Source organism: Phalacrocorax aristotelis, chromosome Z, assembly GCF_949628215.1.
Source record: "Phalacrocorax aristotelis chromosome Z, bGulAri2.1, whole genome shotgun sequence".
Taxonomy (NCBI): Eukaryota; Metazoa; Chordata; class Aves; order Suliformes; family Phalacrocoracidae; genus Phalacrocorax; species Phalacrocorax aristotelis.
This window is the reverse complement of record NC_134311.1, coordinates 77144760-77159306: the sequence shown is the minus strand read 5'-3', so window position 1 is coordinate 77159306 and position 14547 is coordinate 77144760.

Below are 14547 nucleotides of genomic sequence, written 5' to 3'. Positions count from 1 at the left end.
TACAGATATGTATTCCAGGTGCTAAACTGTATTACACTTTTCCCTTACTTTTGAATGTTGTGGAGGTTTCATTTCTAGGGTATAAAACCTGCTGATATCTCTCATGAATCAGGTTTTGCAGAAATGCTAAAGAGGATATTTAACTTTATTTTTAACATCACAAATTAAAAGTTTGTTTTGGGTGATTTTCATTCAGTGACAAGACGATTGGCTTAGAACTTGCTTGAAGGTAACTGCTACTTTGAAAAGTTTATGAGTCAAAACATCCATTCAAACTCCATCATTCATCTCTTTATCTGTGTTCTCCAAGAATGTTACCTGTAAGTTATTCCACTGTATGAACTTTTCCCCTCCTAATAATTTTTACCTAAAATAGGTATGTACTGAGAGTACTGAAAGTTTTGGTTATATTCATCACAAGCTTAAATTGAGTGCAGAATCGGAAACAACATAAAGGAATACATGAGTATCCCTTTAATCTTCATCTGTCCTACATGGAAAACAGGCTGGTCTCCTGGCCAAAAAAAAGCATATATATTTGTAGTGAAGTTAATCTTACATACTTTCATGTTTCTACTGTGTAAGTGTCTACATCCAAACTAATTTTCTTGTTTCTCATTGTAACCAATGGAGATTTAGTCAATATAGTAATATGGCTTAGAGCTGTATAGTCACTGGACTTTCACCAATGCAGGTGATCTCATCCTATTTTAGGATGAGATGAGCCATATTCTGTCGACTAGACTAATTAACGGTTTGTATCAATTGCTTAAACATATGCCTGTAATGCCCACCGAGACAGCACCACCAGCTGGCAGCAACAAAACCTATGGGGAGGCCCACACTGTGCAGGAATGCCAACTGGGCATCCCAAAGGGCACTACATGCCCATATTTATATAATATTTGTATTAGGCACCTGTGCTTAGGAAATTTAATCAAGTCATTAACTAACATTTTGAAAAGGACTGAAGAGAATTCATACCGTTCTCTTTCATAATATTATTGAGAAACAAGAGCCTTAATTCTTTAGCGACAAAGCAGGCTAACTAGTATACAAGTTTGGAAAGATTAGGGTGAAATCCTGACCTCATGGTAACTTAAGGTGAAGTTTGTACTGACTGGTTCCCAGGAATTCTTTAGTTCTCAGGAAACAGCAGTTTTCTGGCTGTTTGGGCTCAACAGTGTTACACTGACACTGTTGGGACTATGCCAGTAAGCATTGTACGAGGATCTGGCCCTGAATTACCCATTTATGGCATGAGGACAAGCAGCAATAGTACAGACCCACATTAAAGAAGGACATTTGTTTCTTATGAAATCAGTTAACAGTCACAAAAACCACTTGAAATTAATAGAAACTAATTGAAAGTAATGGAGAATTACCTGAAAATGTAGCACAAGTAGATGAAATTAATTGAAGATAACTGATAGTGACTGGAATTAATAAAAAATGGAAACAAATTGGGCTTAATTGAAATTTATTGAAATTGAATTAAACTCAATAACTCAAAACCTATTAAATGTAATAGAATCTAATTGATATTAATTTTATGCAATATTTGATAGTAACATAATATTCTTGAAAGGGATTTTTATTAGATGTTTTATTTGCATAATACTATTTTCATATAATAGTAAGAATAAATTTTAGCAGAAAAAAACGGTGCAGGGCATTGAAACATCAGGCTTCTTTCGGAATAGTTGTGTGGATGGCATGTAATACTGATAACAAAAGTTCCTGACAGGATTTAGTAAGATAAAAAAAGTATGATGGATTTTATATTGTGGTTGAGGCTTTTAGCAGAGTTTAATGAGAACGTTCTACCCATTAAGATGTTGGATTTGATTTGATCAAATCCTTGACCAGATAGTAGATCCAGCATCTGTCTTCATTATAAGTATACTGTGCGAACCCTTATTTGTTGTCTTTAACTATGAAGTATCTTAATCCTTACGAGCTTCCTTGAAGATTTCCTTCTATCACTAATGCTTTTACCAACTATTTCCACCTCCTTCAACTTTTGTCCCTTGGCAGAAGTAAATACTGTCTCACGTAAACCCACTAATAGATATATTCAGCTCAATGATTGAATTATACTTCCCATGGATGTGTGTTCTTGCAGTAATTTGCAGAAAGTTAAGAGATAATGTGAAATACTTTTTACTGAACTGGAGCTGAAATCCCATTATTTCAAGAATGTGAAAGATGAAGAAACCAGAAAAATCAGGAAGAAAATTTTAAAATAGAAGAAGATGTATTTTAATGGATTATTTCTCAAACTAAAAAAAAAGAAAACAAAAAAATAACAAATAAACAAAGAGACAAAAACCAAACCAAACAAAACAAAAAAGGCAAAAAAAAACAAGAACAAAACAACCCAAACCCAGCTTGCTTTCGATATAACTACAGTCTCTAGTTCTGATTAAGACCAAATGTAGAAGACCAATACCTTCCAGGAAAGCTGAAAAAGCAGATGCTGTTTTTGAAAAATAAACTCATGTCCCTGTAATGACAGAAAAAGTACATGGTTTAAGGTAAACACAGGGACCTATTACTCAATGGAAACCTCAGGGAAGGTTAGATTTTGTAAAATGACTGATGGGTAAATAGTTACGAATGCCTAACACATGCCTGCAATTATCGGTGGTGTCAAATGGATCTGGTTTTCCTATTCACACATGTGCAAATCCCTACTGTTTGTACATATCTGCCAATATGCTGGAAAAATTAAGCAAGGTAACAGAGCTGAATTCCTTTACTTCACATGCCTTTCTTTGTGGGACCTACACAACTGGTGAAGTATAAACCTAGTTTTAAGAGACAATCAAGGTAGGATTCAACTTACAAACTAGGATACCAAAGGTTAGGAGACTGAATATAGGTTCTTATGATCATGTTTCTGACCTCAGTTCCCACTGGAGCCGTTGAAAATCTAGTCAGTGCAGCCAATGGCACTTAGGCTCATTCAGCTGACTGAATACAGATGTCTTCTTTAGGTCAAGTTGATTAGATCTCTAGGCTCCACTGAATATCTTGCAGCTTAATTCTATCCTACACATAGCACCGACTGCCATTCAAAACATGTTAGGGATCCAAGTTATCCAGGGCAGACGTTAAACAGGATCTACAGGATACTTGTAGTCAACTGGATTGGAGACCCTGTGGGATGCCTTAGGACGTGTCAAAGAGTACTCAGTGCTTACGTTCAAGCTGCTCAGTCAAGCCCCTGACAGTAATGGGAACTTCTACACCTAGGTCACATTTACTCATCCATATGCCAATGTCTACATTTCTGTACTTTAAACAGCAAGTTGAATCATAGAACTTGTTGGACCCAATAATTAAAATCAGAGTAGAGGGTAATCTATATATTATAATGTGGTTTGCACTCAACAGTCAGTAAGTCGATTTTGCTGTGATTTCTAAAAACAATTTTATTTTGGGGAAGATATTTCTTTAGGGAAAAGTGTGGGGATGTTTCTGACAATAAGGACAAATTATAAAGAAGAAATTGGAGAACTAAGGGAGAAACAAAGAGGAATGAAAAAGACCAAATTGAAATAGAAGACAGAAGAAGGGAAAACAAAAGGAGCTAGAAGGAAGGAGAACTGGACAAATAAATACTACTCGATCCTCTGGACATACAAACACATGTTTCATGTGTTCTTACACAAATCTCCAAGACTTTGCTGTGGCACTCATAACTGGTCATGGATTACACTACAGCTCTGACGCTATGCAGGAACTAGGCAAAATTGCCTCCTTGTTAAGTTTCCTGAAGCGCAAATAGCTTCAGTAACGTTTGTCAGGGAAGTTCTGATGGGAAACAAAGCACATTTTGAAGCTCTGGAGAAAGCCGTGAAATGCACCCCAGGAATGAAACCTGAAATGAAAATCTATCCCCATTTGTCACTGTGAGTAAGTTAATGGCCTGCTCTGCCTGACGCACGCAGCAGACAAGCTTCTTTGATTTACTGATTATCTCGGTGATGTTTGAACCACATACGCTGCTGGGTTACACTATGGATTCTCCCTGCCCCCTCCAGCCTATTTACCCTCTTCTGGCTTCCTGCTGACACATGATTTCCTTTGATTAAGCACTTGAGTTTAATTGTAAAATGGAAACAGAAACATAAGACATAATCCTTTTGAGCTGAGAGAAAACACCAAGTGCCTTTTGGGTGGGAAAGGGCACAAAAATTGATTTCCATGTCCTGCGCTTTTGACTTCAGCCAGAAGCTTGTGGGGTGGTAAAGGAAGAGGACAATAAAGTGAATCCCTGGAGAATTTAAAGAGGTCTGGGTAACCTGTTCCAGTGCTGCACTGCCTTCCTACACCACAACCTGTGGCTGTCTTACCATCTGTTCCCTCTGGAAAGAGTATAGCAACATCAACTTTGTAACTCCAATCAAATAGGCTGCTACTGGATCCCTTCTCAGCATCTTCTTCCTCAAAGTAAACAAGCCCAGCTACTAAACTTGTTATAGGTCAAGTAGCCCAGGACACTGATCACCTTGTTAACTCTCTACTGGACCTTCTCTAGTTTTTCAACACCCTTTGTTGGCTGACAAACCCAAAACTCTACATAATAGTTGCCCATTCCTTTGCCCATCAGATTAGTCACTGGCTTAATATTTTGAGGACTTGCATGAAATAAAAAATGTCTTAGAAATAAAGGAATGGAGAATAATTGAAGGGACCTCTGAGTCTAACAGATGCCAGAGATCTGTCTAAATAGGGTTTGCACAAAAATAATTCAATCAATCAGAGAGAAATAACATGTTGGATTCTGATGACAGAAAAGTTTTTTCCTCCATTGCTTTCTGGGAGAAAAAAACAAATACAAACTGCAGCAGGTTTGTCAGAGGCTCAGGATTCCGTTAACAGGCCTATAAAAACTTTTGGAAGGAGGGAGAAACCTTGAAATAAGAATCATGAATGTGCTAAATCACCTAGAAATATATACTGCAACAGTTTTGTGAGCAGTAGAAGCATGTTACAATTTCAATGCATTTCTCAGTCCAGTCTGATTTTTTACAAACTGGCTTTGAATGGCCAAGAAGATTTCTGAGGAGATGGGTTAACTTCTGTGAATAGCTACACTCATTCAAAATTGCTCTTTAGATATTCTGAACTGCCACATCATATCCTAGCATGAAAGTATACTTTTGCTCTTTCTTATGAATCTTGAATTACTTTATAACACAGTTCAACATTATTCAGTATCAGCTTTTCCCTCCTTCTACTTCTTTTCATTGTATTTATTTATTTATATCCTGATAATAACATCCTTGGGGGCATTGTATAGGCAAGACATGTATCTTGGCCTCCTCCTTTCCCCAGGAGTGCAATAGCCTTGTGGTAATTATAAGATGTCGTATGTTATTAAGAAGGTGCCTTATTGCTCAAACACATCAGGGATATCTGATAATGTAATTACTTCACCTTATAAAACTATTATAAATCATGCATGGGGAACATTTTTTCCATAGCAAAGCTGGCTGAAGAATTATCATGTTGCATGGAATGGGACTATCGTGGTACGGCTAGCATTATGTTCCCTAAGCCCAAGGTAGGCAATGGGAGTAGTAAAATAAAATATTTAACATGAGTGATTAAAGAAAACACATTCAAAAAAGCATGGCTCCTTTCTAAAGCTCTAGGAGTACAGTTTATCATCTAAGCAAGCATATTCTGCACTTGTGCCTTCTGAGACATGAATAGCAGCTGCAGATTTGCTGTTTCTCTTTCTTTTTCTTGACTTTCCTCCTTTCTCCCCCTCCCCAGCTTTCCTGAGTGCAGTATAATTGTTATAAAAGCAAATCAATAAGCACTTGAAACATTGGTCATTGTGCAGAGAATTGTGCTTCCATTGGTCATCACTTTAATAACATCTAATGATTATTTCTCCCCCTTTCAGCCTGTGAGGTTTCCCGGCACTTTATTGATTAGAGTTTGTGACAGAGTTCTGATTATAATTAAAAATCATCAATGGCCAAGCAGAAAGCAGTTCTACTTAGCAATAAACTGAGCGGATAATCACTAGGTTTGGTGATGGGACCACGAAATATTTCCAATAGTACCAGGTAGAAAATAACTGAAAGTCACTTGATGAGTCACAATTTAGTAGGACTTTACTGAATCTTAGATAAAGGCTTGTGTCCTAAATAAATACGTAGTGTTATTGCTCTAAATCAAACTCTTTCACACCCACGGTGGTCCAATTTTTGAGGTTTTTGGCCTGAAGGTGGCAATATACCCCTCCAGGATTCACTCAAAAAAATGCAAGTCTAGATTTGATAATGTGACAGGCAAGTGTACAGGAAAGGAAGAAAAGGGAAAGGACCTCCTTTGGTGGTTTGTGGTGGTGCATGTGCTTCTGGAAGCATGACCTTGAGGTCAGTCCAGCATTGACCTATTAGCTGTACCCAGCTGTGCACATTATAGAAACAGGAGCTAATTTCCAGGACAGGCAATGTGAAATGGCTGCTATGAAATTTTCCAGTGGAGCTAGGATCAAGTAAGGTAGAAGCAAGAAATAAAATTTCAAGGCTGTTGTTAGATATGAGGATAATAGTAAGCATTTGGAACATGAACGTCTCCAGAAAGGTTTTGACCAAATTCAGCCACAAATTTAGTTGATAAACTTATATTTGCACCATTAATTGAATGGAGGCTATCTAGTTTAACGAGAAGGACTGGATAAAGAGTCTAGAGACTTGAACCTTTTTCCTCACATCTGCTGCTTTATAATCTGAGAGCTTCTTTCTCTGCCCATTAACTTTGTCCATCATAAGTACACACATTTGAGAGGATAAATACGAGGCATCACAATGTGTACTAGATCTTTTACACCAGTTATTTTTCTTTCATATATTTCAAAGGCCATGTTTTAAGAGCTGGAAGCTCTAAATATTCCCACCCTTTCATCGAGGGTTCCACACAAACCGATTTATAAGATGCACTGGGAATTGTTAAATGGCTTCAGCTTTGTTATGATACTCTGAAAAGCTCATCTATATTCCTTCTGGTTGTTAAACTTGCATCAAGCTCAATTGTTAAACAAATAGGAGGGAAGATTGCGCTTTTAATTTTATGGCCTGCCTACAGTACTGTATGTCCTCTCCAATCTGGAGGATGCTCTAGGAAAGTCTGTGGAACTGAGCTGAGTGAATCCCATTTTTCTCACAATACATACAACTGCTCTGGAAAAATCATGCTGGGTGCATTCGTCTGAATCACCCTTCAAACCATTCACCTTGACATAGCTCAACTTTCTGCTTCAGCTTAAAAGCTGCACAAGATGATTTCTTAAAAGGTAGGACAATTATCTTTTGCTATGAGGAAGTAAGAAGCATGGGACCCACTCTCAATCTTCATATAGCCTTTGTGACCTTGCACGAATTATTTACAGGGTCGTTTTCAGGCACACAAAAAGGAGTCAGTATGTTACTTTTAAGTTACTTTATCCTTGCTGTTTACCATGCATTGGCTGGAATCAGCAGCCTGGTATCCCTTATGCTTCCAACATGCTTCCTTCCTTCTACCCCTGGTGTGTCCAGCTCACTTGGAATGCAGCAGCCATAACCCAGGAGCTATCCTGTGCCACCAGCCCAGCAGCAGAGCCTCCCTTATCTTGTAGGAGTCTCTGTGTGTTGGAACTGTAAGAAGTTACTCATCAATATCCTCTTCATAATAATCATTAAAAAATGCATGAAAAATGTCCATGAAATGCAGATCTACACAGTAGGACTCTTAACCCTTTTCATCATTATTTGTATATATAAAAGTGTAATTATCATCTGTTTTCTCAAATTCTGTATAATCAGCTGATCACCCTTTTTTCTGTTTTAAACTGCTTAACACACAATTAGGTATGAACAGCACTGCATTTCTTTGCTATTGCAGCATTTTGGAAGTGCATCACTAAGGAATTTCTAGTCCTGGTGACTGGCATATGTGTGCATAAGAGCTTGAAATCTGCCTCCAGGGGTTTTGTCTTTGTCCAGGCAAAGGGTAGAAGGAGTAATGTGCAAGTGCTTCTTCTCAAATAGTTGCTGCACTCTGCTGGTCAGCCTTGACATGCCACAGAAACCTTGCATTTATTTGGAGGGTAAGGCAGTAAGGCTACGTGTGCAAATGCACAGGTGGGCAGAGTAAGCAGTACCAGTTCTTCCCTATATATTTTAGGAGCCATTTAGTTTTCTACAGAATGAAAATTTGCTCTGTGGGTGTGGGGTTGAATCTGGCGATCCAGCTGAGAAGGCAGGTACTCCATGTCCTATGGCCACAGAAAGGGTACCACAATAATTAATGCTTCAGACAGAGCCCTGCGCCTGCCTTTATCCCAGATGAAGTCACCAAGTTCACAAACAAGTGGATGGCAGGAGACCCACACTCAATACGTGATTGGGGTAACCGATGGGAGTCAGCAGAGTGGTTACATAGGAGAAAACTGCCTCCCTGTTATATAATGGAGAGATGGAAACTATGTAAAAGGAAAAAAAGTGAAACAAAACCAAATATCCAATCTCTTACTTCATTCACCCAAATAAATACAGTCCGTGATTTCAACTAGCTTAAAACCTCCCACACTAGACACCTTCACATTTCTTTAGGTAATATTTGCATGTACATAAATTTATCCTCTTAGTCGATTCCATGTCCAACCTCCTCTCTTATGTTGCAGCTCAAACTAGCAAATGCCCATTTCACACACCTCATTGTCTTTCTAGTTTCTTTTTGTGGCAAAGTTCAATATGACTGCTGTTGAGTTTTACCAATAGCTGGCACAATACTATCAATTAATGATTGCTGTGTCTATAGGGTCCTGCTGAGTTGAACATGTTGGCTGCTCTATATGCTGTGGAGCTGCTTGCCTCCAGTTAGAATGCATATTGAGAGGAGAAAGTTTGAATATGATAGGTCAACAGTGGCTATTCCTCAACAGACTTCAGAATGCTGAGCAGATGCAAGACTATATCACTGAACTATCATTTGCTAATATTGCGTAGTCTTACACAGTGACACAAAAACTTCTATAGTGGTGCACTATCCTCACTTCTGGCTTATCTGGAGAAGGCATTTTTGCCTCTATCTGCTCTTCCTGTGCTCTGAGGAGGTCAGGCATGATCTCCAAAACCAGTGAAGCTTCACTAGTCCTGAAGTACACCTGTAGGTACAGGTAGGACAGATAGAGAGACAGACACCTAAGAGGGCAGTTCATTGCAGCTATCGTAGCTTATTATTTTGGGACTAGCTTTGTGTTGCTATTTTTATTCCCAAAATTCTGCTGCCCACATGTCAGAACAGTATTGTTCATGTTCCAGACCAGAGCAGAGCAAAGTCTAAGATGTAGAGTGATATTTACTAAACACAGCACAAAAGTTACAGTTGTAAAGTCACAGAAGACATACAAAATACCATGGAATGTGAATGCCGTGTATGGCCTGTTTGACGGCCAGACACCTCAAGTCATTCTTGCAATGTATCTTCCTGTGCTTACTGAGATTTCACTTGATGGCAAAGTAAAGGAGACCAGATCTTAGATGTTATCTTTGGTGTGAAGCAGTTTTATCTACCCCTTCACCCACATATCACACTTTCTTTGCATGTATGTGCTCACTGACAATGCAGAATGCCTCTGAAGGATGGTCTTTGATGCTTTATTCATAAAATCACAGAATCATAGAATCAATCATAGAATGGTTTGGATTGGAAGGGACCTTTAAATGTCATCTAGTCCAGCCCCCTGCAATAGGCAGGGTTATCTTCAACATTGGTTCTCATGTGTTGTGGCCAAGCTCAGGTCGGATTGCTTACTCTTGAGTTTTTATAGTCAACACCACACTCCTTCCCAAAAAACAGGCCTCACCACTCCAAAGGAATGATTTGCACCATTACTTGCATTGTTCAGCAAGTACCTGTAACAGTGCCAATATTGTCCATTAAAAAGAAGCAAGTCAAGTAGAAAAAGAATAGAAGAGTATACAGGGAAAGGAGTTGGCATATAGCCTACAAGTCTCATGCTGAACAAAGTGCTAATGCCCTGATTAGGTTGAAATGAGCAGGACTCTACATGAACCTGTCTACACAAAAATCCATGTAGAATCAAGGAGGAGAAACAGAAGTGACAAGAACACCCTGAACTCACAGCTTGGTTAAGAAGGTTGCAGCTCACATTCTTTAGAGTCTCGTTTGCTGTCTTATTTTCTGGATGGTGGAAAGGATTGAAGATCTACAACATAACTGCAAGTCACTACAAATACCAGCTGTTGTTGGTAATGAGTCTGACTCTGAACTCCATGCTTGAAAGTTTGGCTATTTTTCTTCACTGGCCTTAGAATACCTAAATCTTAGTGCAAACTGGGTGAAGAATACAAAATAAATCTGAAACCCTGCAATCATCCAGCTGGAAACTAACTACTGCAACTCAGGTGAGATTTGAGGGATCCTATTTTCCAGCAAACCCACAAATATTCAGCAGAGCTAAGCACATTTTCATTATTACAACAAGGTAGTTTAGTCTATATGCCCATGTCTGTATGTCACTTGAAATTAAAGGTGGGTCAAACTATCCATAAATAATCTGGCTGGTCAGTGAACCACAGGGGCTTGCATTTCCTAGATGCCATTAACGTTTTCCCATTCACTTCACTTTCATTTTATTTAAAATAAACTTTTTGACATCTAAAACGACTGGGGTTATTTCAGCTGGAAAAAAAAATACACTTGGAGTGTAAAGTCCTTTTCCTATTCTTGTTTCTCATAACACCCTGTAAAAGGACATGTTTTGATTGATATAAACTACTATGACACACAGGAAGAAAAATCTATTAGAATCTGAATAAGGTGCATCATCACTGATTGTTCACCCCTTACTCTAATATATCAAGTGAACATGTAGTATTGATATTATAATACAGTCTTATACATTTAAGCCCGTTATATTCCCAATGAAATCTGTGTAAAAATTCCTATTTCTGAGGGTGTTGAATCAGGCACTAATAAAATTGCAAAAGAACCCGATTTGTTTAAAATATGCCCAGAAACAAATCAAAGCGAAAGGTTTCCCTTTTCAAAAGGCCTTCTGAGAAGCACAGATGAAGTCAAAACTCTGCACAGCCACTTCCCTTTGTGGTCTCTAATAATAATATATTTGTGAATAATCCATAATTAAATGAGAAGAGCATAACATTAATTATTTCACTAGATTGTTAATCAGCAGGGTATTCTATGCCCCCCTCTTCCTAGTAGCTAACCTGTCAGGGTCTAATAATTGTTGCCATGAACGGCGTTGGGTTAAGGTCCCCGAGGAATGCCAATTCTCTTGTTCCATTAGTGAGAGCACATATAGATCATTTTCAGTACTAATCTAGGGCTAAAATCAATTATGTCTCTTGTATTTAAAAATTAAATTGACTCACCATGGGAGTAGGATAAAGGGAAAAAATACATTCCTCCTATTATGTGTAATTACAATTGTAAAACATTTTCCTTCGGAATGTAATTGCTGCCTATAGAGACTGAAGCTGGAGAGCTTAAACTGTTTAGCTGACACATTCAGTTGTCTTTCAGGTTTTTTTCCTTGGATAATTTAATATGCTGAAATAGTCTTAAAGATTTCTCAACTTTTAAAGGCTCTCAGAAACAGCTCAGGGTATAAGAAAAACAAAAAGAAGACTGGACAATGAATTAATTCTGTCATCTTATTAAAAAACATGATTAAAGTAATTTATTCTTAGAGCTGCATTACTCTCTCAAGAAGAAAAATGATCAACCAACTATAATCTTAAAGTTTCCATTTTCCTAAAAACTGTATAGCTTGCTGCCTATGTCTGGTTTTTCATTATTGGGTTCTTATGAGACCTTCAGGAGTAGTTAATCAATGTTATGCAATATATATGACCTGCCATTCAGGGTCAAGGCTTTGAAGGTCACCAGAGAGGGTAGTATTGCTCCTTTCCTCTGCTGGGTAGGAACACACTGAAGATCATATGGTTCTAGAGGATAGTCATGTAAGATATCACTTAGATACTCAAAAACGTAGGTGCCATAAAATTCTGGGGTCAGGCTGGAAACCTACAACACACTTGATCAGATATTTTTCATTCTCTGCAGTCTTTCATATTGACCATTAGTGCCAGGTCTGTGTATCAACCAATTATATATGCTAAAAAATAAGTTTCATATAGCATAAGAAATTGCTGATGAGATTGGTCTTCCATATTTACAGATATACATAAATCTTTGAAGGAATTCTGGATAGCAACAGCTCGGAAGTAACTTGTATCACCTGCCAGAGTAATCACATACTAAGAAACTTATAAAAGACTTGTAAATTATCAGTGTCTTCCATAAATCGGCTGAAACAGAATAGAAATACACTTTTGAGGAGACAGTATCCTTATGTTCATTGATAATTTTCAAGCTTTCATTGTTTTTCCCAGCTTTAGAATCCCTTGAAGAATAGGATTAATTGTTTGCCGAAATATGCAAAATAAATGTCTCTGTTTTGCATTTGGTTTCTTATTATATTATTCACCAAGTGTAGTTATACGCATATTATGGATATGAATGGTTATCTGTATAGTTACAAGCACCTTCCAGGATGATGGTTTCTGGACAGCTTATTATTCATGTGGTTTATTTGCCATGTTTAGAAATAACCTCTGACCTGTGGATTCTGTAACGATTGATTAGTCATTTATTAAGACATCTAAGAATCCATTATTCATCCTCCATAAATTATTTATAAATGTACTTCTAATTTGATGCATGACTGCTATATTTAGAGTACATAAATAAGCCAAGAAAAGATAACTCCTGCAGTGTCCTGGCATTGATAAGGTTTGTATCTATAACCAAGTACAAATCTAATGGGAATTTTAGTTTAAATGAATATTTAGTATTGAAACAATGACGAATTCCACATCAGTCTTTGTGAGCCAAACAGACAACTGATTTTAAATGTTTTTTAAATTACAGAAGTCCATAATTTCTATCACCCTCAGCAGAATGAAATGCTAACCTTTGATTTGTGTGAAATTAATTCTATGTTTTCCAGGCAGTGGCAAATGCTATTTCTTCACATATCTTCTACACAGACATGGCAAGGTATTTAGATTTTCAATATCTGTGTAAAAAGGCTGAACTGAGACACAAGCATGCTGAAAATCCATGGGTGGTTTGACTTCAGCCTGCTTTAAAAAACTGAATTTTTTGAGGCTAATGAAGGATTAATGGATATGAGATGGAAATGGCTGTGCCGCTGGGAACCCAACAAACTTCTTGGCATTCATCTGATTTTTATTCTGTCCTATTATGTCTTATCTTATCCTACTCTGATTCATCACATAGTGCCTAAGTCAGAAAACTACATATTTATTCAAGTGTTTTTCTCACCATATCAGACAAAAAGCTTTCAGTAATCTTTTGCCAATTTCTGTTTTGTAAATATATACCCACTTCTATGTAACTTTTCAGAGCACAGGAAATCTAAGATCCAAGAAGCAGTCTTTGCCCTGGGAGTAAAAGGGGGTGAGGTAGTCTTTCTGAGGTCATTATGTAAACTGGTACCCAGAGGAAGAGGTTGTGAAGTACTGACTGCAACTCTTAGATAATGTTGGTCAGACCATGAGATATCCCAAAAGTAAAAATCAAAACACTGAACTACATGGTGTATTATGTGGCAAGCCCACACAGGGAGCTTGGTAAACTCACAGTTTCTTAAATCCGACCTAACTGGAGTTGTCTAAAAAACTGGTGAGAACTGGACATATTGCAATAATTTACATCAGCTGAGACTTAATTAAATTATAAACAACCAGAGTAATGAGACATAGTCTGTTAAAACAGTGAATGAAAGCAAGTGGACATGATTGTCTGGCACATCCAGTTTCCAAGGTGGGGTGATTTTCTTTGCATACGTGTATTTTTAAGTGACTAAGTTGAATAGCATCCATTGCTGTCTGGGTTTTTTTCCAAGGTATATTCAGAAATACTCTTTTACTCTTGGGAAAAAAGGAAGAATGATCTTCTTTTCATTGCTTTCATCTCTGCTACACCACCACTCATGAGTGATAGTCAGCACTGGGAATTTTGCTAGCTCTGGCATCATCAAGAATTGTATGGTTGGTAATTTGAATAGTTCATTATACAGTGCAAACTAAATAAAAGTACTGGGCTTACAGAACATGATCTGGGATACAATTCAAGGGCAAGAAAAATCTATGTTACCGATGAAAAGAAAAAAAAAAGTGTGATGTTCAGATCACAGAATGACTACAGGGAATTAGGGAAAAAAGTGTTTTGATGCAGCAGACATCAAAACCCAGCAACACTATTTTTTACAGACCAGATGCTCAGCTTGTTGAATTATAAGAGTGTTGGTGACTTTATCTGAAGATCTGCCCCAGTAAAAACGTAATTTCTGACTATAAAACTTTGCCTCATATGATGCTGCTCATTCCTCTGAAAAGATTTTCTTTGTCTAGAAAACTGCCTATTAAGGAGTGTTTCTGGGGCTGAAATTCGGATGTTATT